This window comes from Mastomys coucha, unplaced genomic scaffold (genome assembly GCF_008632895.1).
Source record: "Mastomys coucha isolate ucsf_1 unplaced genomic scaffold, UCSF_Mcou_1 pScaffold9, whole genome shotgun sequence".
Classification (NCBI taxonomy): Eukaryota; Metazoa; Chordata; class Mammalia; order Rodentia; family Muridae; genus Mastomys; species Mastomys coucha.
This window is the reverse complement of record NW_022196915.1, coordinates 798,808-806,919: the sequence shown is the minus strand read 5'-3', so window position 1 is coordinate 806,919 and position 8,112 is coordinate 798,808.

Sequence of the window (8,112 nt, the reverse complement as noted above, 5' to 3'; positions counted from 1 at the left end):
TCTCTCTCTCTCTCTCTCTCTCTCTCCTTCTCTTTCTCTCTCTCTGTCTCTCTCTCTCCCTCTTCCCCTCTCTCCCTCTCCCCTTACACTCCCCCCACACACACTTATACACACAAGCACACGCACAGCAGTTAGAAATCCATTGATAAGTCAAGACTTAGATTGGCTAAATGTAATAATTTCACAGCATCTTTATTCTTTTTACAGCTTCCTTATGCTCTGGACTTGTTCATCTGAGTGGCTGAGCTCTGCTGTAAACAGTTTTAAAGAATGAGTCTCTAGTCACTTTTAATGCATTTTGAAGGTTCCAGCCTGAGCCGCTGAGTCACTGTTCACAGGTGTTTTCCGTAGTTAATCCTGGAAGCAGTGACTTTGGCTACTTTAATCCCCATATTCAATTAGAATATACAATGTGAACTGTGGCCCAGGATTAAGAAACAAAAATGATTTTCTTTTTTTTTTTTTTTTTTTGAGACAGGATCTTATTACCTAGACTAACTTCCAGTTGGTCCCCAGAGTGGTGTGATTATGGCACCATACCACTATGTTTTAGTTTTAGTTAATTTTCGTTTTATTCTGTACTTTTTCCTTACCTACAATGGTTTTTTTCTGTAAATTTTTTTGTTTATTTCTCCCTTTTTTTTTCCGTGTGACAAAGTGAATGTTAATACCTTTTTTAGTTCCTTACAGATTAATGAACTCTCCTTTGCCTGATAGTTCACAGTTCACATCCTTTCCAGAAACTGTCTGGAGCTGGAGAAAGCCACCTTGACAAAGGTCACAGAATTTCGAGGGGACAGCAGTACCTCCAGAGGCCTGGGCCTGGCCTCACTCTGAAGGGCTGTCCTGTACAGCAGCAATGTCCCTCCTTGTCACAGTGCTGCTTCTGAGAGCTCAACCCATGGAACTTCTGCAGAAAAATCTGAGTCTGGCTCCCAGGAACGTTCCTAGAACTTCTAACTAAAATGAGATGACTGAGAAAGGTAAAGCGTGTTGAGACTGTGGCTTCGTGGTACAGCTCCTGCTCAGTGTTCGTAAGGCCCAGGCTTCCATCCCAGCACTGTACAGAGAGGGAGAAAAAAGAGGAAATGAAACTAAAACTGTTTTCATCTCTGGCTAGAGCTATAGCTCAGTGGTAGTCTATGCTGGATTTGCTTAGCATGTAGGAGGTCCTGGCTTAGACCCCCAACACCACATACATAGCTGTTAGCTGTTATTTTTCAAGTCATATGTAAAAATGATGTCATAAAAATCAAGAGGTACCATACATATCTGTCTGTTTTACCAGGAAAAACTTATGGGTGAAGTAAAAGACACACTTATTTGCTTGACACTCAAAGTAATGTAATAGCACCTGAAGTAGAAAAGGAAATTCACAGGTGTTTCCTGAATTTTTTTATTACTTTCTTGTTTTCTGTTTTTTGGGGTTTTGTTGTTGTCAGTTTTTTTGTTTGTTTGTTTGTTTGTTTGTTTGTTTGTTTGAGACAGGGTTTCTCTGTGTAGCTCTGGCTGTCCTGGAACTCACTCTGTAGACCAGGCTGGCCTTGAACTCTGAAATCCACCTGCCTCTGCCTCCCAAGTGCTGTGACTAAAGGCATGCGCCACCACTGCTGGGCTCTTTTTATTACTTTCTTATAATAAAGTGCAATTTACACTCATCTCATAATTAAAAGATAATGATCCTTCCTTTTAAGTACAAATAATTGTGAAGATTTTTTCATCTCTCTGTCTCTGTCTCTCTGTCTGTCTCTGTCTCTGTCTCTCTCTGTCTCTGTCTCTGTCTCTCTCGTGTGTGTGTGTGTGTGTGTGTGTGTGTGTATGTGTGCTGTTGTTGTTATTGTGTTGTTATAAGGTGTTGGTACAAAGTTTTGCATATGGAAGCTAGAGGTCAATGTCATTTCCTCAATGACGAATTATTCACCTTTTTTTTTTTTTGGACAGGTTCTCTCACTGAACCTGGAAATTATTGATTCACCTATGCCATCTGGCTAGTACACTCCAGGGATCCTTTTTCTATCTCCCCAGAACTGAGATTGTAGACTTTTACCACAATGCTCAGCTTTTATCCATGGATTGTGGGACCCAGCAGATCCTAGTACAGGCATGCTAAACACTTTACCAACTAAGTCATCTCTTCAGCCTCTATATTTAAAGCTTACTTAGGTATGAAAAAAAATTGAAGAGAAACTTTTTTGTCTATTGGTATTGTTTCTTTGAGACAGGATCTTACCATGTTGCCCTCGGCAGCTTAGGAGTCATTTTGTAGACCAGGTTGGCCTGGATCGTGTGGTGATCCTTCTGCTTGTGTCTGCTCAGGGTTAAGATTGCAGGTATGAACCACGATGCCTGCCTTGTATGATAGTTTCAAAGCTTAGCATACTCAAAGCAATCTATCATGACCTCTATGGCAGTGATTTCTGTCCTCACCTTCACCGTGAAGGAAACAAGTCAAGAATCCTACACACCACAGGCCTTCCTAATTACCACAGGCTTCAAGTCTCATTGCATGCTCATGATCATCCTTGGAGGTTTTATATGCAATTAGTCCCTACTAACTTTTTGCAAACCCAGTCAAAATAAATGGATACAAAATGGTGAGTGAGGACCTTAGTTGTTTATTTTGAGACATATTCTTGTAATATGGCCCATGGGGACCCTCCAACTTGTAAGTCTCCTGCCTCTAACTCCTGCCCATATATGTGTGCCACCACACCTGGTAAGCAGAAGGCAAGGAGCTAGTTTTAAATAAGAGACAAGGTTATTCATAAAAACATTTAAATATGAAATAGGTTGAGTCAATAGTAAAGTAAACCTGAAAACAAGGAAGAAAACGACCAGACATGTTGGTGTACAAAGATCTATCTCACGGAGCTCAGTGGCATGTGGGGGTTTTCTAGGGAAAGGGAGGAGGGTCAGGGCAGAAAGTCTGCATGCTGAGCAGCATCCTCATCCTCTATCTTCTGGTCTGGCCAGAGCATCACAATAGACTTCAGTCTCCTAAGGGTACTGTTAGTATTCTTTAAAGTTTTGGATTCATGCGTAAAGTAAATAACACACTTCATTATGGCATGTTGATACATCTGGGTCATTGTACTTCCTTCTCCACTTCTGGTATTTTCTTTAAACTGGCCTATAGTGTTTTCTGCAAATTAAATCTTACAGCAACTAAAGTAAGAAGGAGTATTAAAAAGGTCACTAGATATTCTATGTCCTGTCTATCTAAAGGGCAGTCATTTTATATCTCAAATGTTAGGTGGACTTCTCTTTTGAGTTTTGAATGTCCAAGGAAAGGAAAATCAGCTTTATAGTGGGGATTAGTGAAGGGCATGGACCAGGAGGAAGAGTCTGAAGGGGCACCCTGACATGAAGCATGCTCTGGTTTTCACCCAGCCTGAGGTACTAGATGTCCTGAGTTTGAATTTCCAGTCTCTTCCATGTAATTTTCTGTAGTAGCCTGAATTCAGTAGGACATAAGGGGAGTCAGTTATGCAAGCTGTAATAAGCAGGCCTTAAAATATATAACATGGGGAGTGATAGGTGTTTGCTTCTTACTATTTAAGTCATGGCTTCTGGCTGGCAGATGGTTTTCCCTCTCCCTTGGCACCATCATGCTACCCAAAGCTCACCAGGCAGGGTTGTCTTCTCCAAAGCTTCACTGGGCTTGGCTAGTAACAGGGCAAAGCAGGAGACAGCCTTGTGGTTTGAAGTAAAAAGAGGAAACTTACTTTTGGGTGCAACTTCTAGTCACACAAGAAGGATTTTTTTCTTCTTTAAAAAAAAAATTATATTTTATTCACTTTACACTCCCATCACAGTTCCCCTCCCTCTTCTCTTCCTGGTCCCACCCTTACAAATCCACTTCCCCTTCCCCCTATGCAGGAAAGATCTTAAAGGTTTTATCTTAGATGCCTGCTGCAACCCAACAGGAGCAGAGATTTACCTGACACCTAATGCCAGGTAAATTCTAACCCTTCCATCACACCTTGCTGGTGCGCTGCAGGAAGCCAGGGCAAGCCTCCTGCACCCAGACAGGACAGATACCTCCTAGGAAGGAAGGACCCAGAATCACAATTGGCCTTCCTTCCCCTTTACCAGTCTAATGGAACAGGCACATTGTCTAGGATGGTTTCTGAGATTACTGTCGGGCACCTCATCTCGGACAATACAATTCTTACATGCTAGAATTTCAGTCATGAAGACCAATTAAATTTAGCCAACTTATTTTCTTAATTTTAATTTTTTCAGGAAATGAAGTGAATACTTTTTACCAAATGATAATTAAAGAAACAAATTTTTTTCTTGATGTTTATATACAGGGTGAGGGGGGAGGAGAAAAGAGTGAGAGGGAGAGGGAGAGAGAGAGAGAGAGAGAGAGAGAGAGAGAAAGAGAGAGAGAGAGAAAGAGCCTTAAATATATAACATGGGACATGATAGACATTTATAACATCACGTCTCATGTTATATATTTTAAGGCCTGCTTATTAAAAATAAAATGACAAAAAACCCAACAAATCAATATTCAAGTCAGGATTACAATTTTATTTTGAAGATAGCAAGTCAGAGGTTAATGGCATTTCCTTCATATTTACTCTCTGAAATCACAGAGAGCAAATAAATAATTCACCATTCTGAAGATGACCTCAGGAGAGAACTTACTTTTCTTCAAGGACGTTCCTAAGGGAAAATCACTCAGGTTTATGAGTCAGACAAAACTGCCTAGGTAGGACATTTTTGTTCTGTGGCCTGAACAGTTAACTTGGGCCTGTCTACACACAGAACAGCCGAACAACAAAGAACTCCTCTCGAGTCACCTGTGTTCACCAAATTACTCTGATGATTGTATCTTGTTTCAATTATTTATTTCTAACTAGTCATACAGTGTGGGTGGATAATCTTTTTAAAATGCACCCCCTAAAGGAAAACTAACCATGTAATTAATTTAGAGTTGTTTTTCCTTAAAGACACATTAACCACCAAAATCACTTCCATTCACTTAAGCAATGAGAACAAGATAGCATATAATTCTTACAAAAATTTGTGTAAGGTATGTCATTGCCATGGTATATCAAACTGAGTGAGACAAGAACAAATAGGAAAGATGAAGGTCAAGGGGGAGGAGAGGGCAAAGGGTAGAACCGGAATGAAGGAGTGAGTGGACACAGAAAGGAGAGAAAGAAAGGGGTGCCGCAGGAAGCAGATGAGGTACACAAAACCACCAGGTCAGAGCACGGGAGAGAGGATGAAGAAAAGATACAGTGTGCATCTGGTTTTTGTTTTGAGATGAACAGGGGATATATATACAAGTGAGGAACAGAGGGAAGGGAAGAGAGGGAAAGAGAAAGCTTATCACCCTACCCAGCCCAGCCCAGCCATATTCATAACATCTGCATCTCCCGAGACGATGCGGAACTTTGTGATAAGGGGAATGGAGGAGGCCACAGGTTGTAGCACGAGACACCATGCCTTGCCCTTCAGATTCTTCCTGGCTTCCTGGGGATTCTGAAAAACCAAAAATTAGTTATGACTGAAACTTGAAATGTTCCACACAAGCTCACGGTTTGCTCCCTGTTGTGGATAGCATCCAATGCTTGTATGATGTTAATTAGGTTTCCAAAATTGCATGAGAATCTGCATGCAAGACATTGATGGTCCCTCTCCCCAGTTGGCTTTGATTGGTAAATAAAGTTGCTGGTGGCCAGTATCTAGGCAGGGAGACAGAGGTGGGACTTTAGGATTCTCGGGCAAGGGGACTAAGAAGAGGAAGAAGGATTTAGAACCACCATACTGGGAAAGGAGTAAGGTCTAGGCCTGAGAAATGCAGAAGAGATAGCATATCAATCATGTAAAAGCAGCCCCAGGGGTTTCCCCACATTGGGTCTAGGGCAGCAAAGATGGAATATAGATTTCAATAAGTAGTAACTCAGGAGTGCTGGAGAGGAGGTATCGGCCACAGGAGTGGCCCAGCCATTGAGCTGTTTAAGGCATATTAAAATATAAGGTTTTGTGTGTGTGTGCACATGTGTGTGTGTGGGTGTGTGTGTGTGTGTGCTTTATTGGGGATCCCAGAACATTGGGGTGGTAGTGAGGAATGCAGGCCACCACTGCCAGGATGATTTCAGTAGAATTAATTTACCTACTGCAACAGCTCCCCAGATGGTAACATTATTTCAGGAAGCTGTGGAATCTTGAGGAGGTGGGGTCTCTCTGCAGAAGCAGGTAACCTAGGGTAAATCTTTGAAGACCTGGCTTCTGGCCTCTGGTGTACCGTGATGTAAACAGCTTCCACCCCATGTGCCTACTGCCATGAACTGAACTGCTTTGCTTATTTTGTGCCTTTCCTGTTAGGATGGAGTGAACCCTGGGAAACTATGAGCCAGAATAAATCTTTCTTCACTGGAGTTGTTTCCGTCAGGTATTATGATTATTATGATTCAAAAAGTAGACATACAGAGGAATCTGGAATGTAGTTCAGTTGGCAGCATCCTTGTAAGACATGAACGAGACCCTGGGTCCAACTCCCAGTGTGTATAAGCTGACTACTCCTGTATATCCCCAGCACTGGGGAGGTAAAGAAAGAAAGGTCAGAAGTGCAAGATAATCTTCAGCTACACAGAGAGTTCAAAGCCAACCTGGGGTACATGAGATCCTGCCAGAAAGAAAGTAATTAATATTGGATTGAAATAATTCCTGCATTCTAGAGGCATAAACAAAAGTCAGTGACCAAGTTCCCACAAGGAGCTGCTCCTGGCAATGGTATAGTGAAGGCTTCTGGGTGACACAGAGCTTGATCTGATGCATGAAAAGTGACCAGTTTGGATAAAGAGAATAGTCTAATCTCTACCCTCTTGGCAAATAGCCAGAGGATAGAAAGGCAGAAGACTGACTGAAGATGTTGAAAGTAAAGGGGTCAAGGACTAAGAGCATTTGTAGCTCTTAGTATCATGATAAGACATACCTGTGGGCAAGCATGGCTGGCTCTTCCAAACACACATGAGGAAATGTCATTTATAAATTGACATTTTGGAAAATCTAACTTATGATAAAGGATAGATGCGAGTAGACATTTTCAGTAAAGGACAGGTAGCATTTTTTAAAAGATTTATTTTATTATTATTACTAAGATATGGTTTTACTGTATAGCCCTAGCTGTCTGAGAACTTACCACAAAGACTAGGTTGGCCTCAAATGCACAAAGATCCACCTGCCTCTGCCTCCTGAGGCTGGGATCAAAGGCATGCACCACCACCCAAAGCTAAAGATTGATGTTTATTACTTATGTATATGAGTCTGTGGGAGTGTATGCCACATGTATGCAGGTATAGTTAGAGGTCAGAAGGGGGTTTGAGGTCCTTAGGAGCTCCAGGTGGTGAACCACAGGACATGGGTGCAGGGAACCAAACTGAGGTCTCCTGGCACTCTTAACCACCGAGCCGTCTCTCTAGCCCCATGATGACAAACAATATATACTTTTCCAGAAATGCAATTTCTGTTCCAATCTCTCAGCTGTCATTTACATTGAGAAAGTAGTCCTAAGCAGAGTGAATGGACATGTATGTGTTCCAATAAAACTTTATTTATGTAAACAGCTATTAGGCTGTATTTGGCCTTCAGGTCTCAGTTAACTGATTATAAGTACTTATAAGTCAATGTAGGCTTTAAATGATTCAGCTCCTGCTATCAGGTTGACAATTCAAACAAGTAGAAAACTGGGCTTTAAATGTGAGCACTCTAAAAATGAAATGTTTCAAGCTTTAGAAATAACATCTCAAAAATATAGACAGCATTGAAACATCCTCCAACCCTTAATGAAGAAAGGCCTTTCTAGTTAATTTCAATGGACCATCTTTTCCTTTGGAAAATTGAATGTCTGCTGTAGGTTGTAACTCAGCAAAATCTGTAAAGTTAAGCATAAGCAACTACCATTTTATGATCTGGACGAACTATTGAGCCATCTATTGGGGTTCAAGGCTTTATTGTGTTCTCTGTTAGTGTTACATTTCTTGAGTGCTCTCTGTGTGCTGGGTGCTATGTAAATGTGTAGTTCATCAGTCTCTCAAATGATTAACCTTGGACCTAACTCTCTCTCTCTCTCTCTCTCTCTCTCTCTCTCTC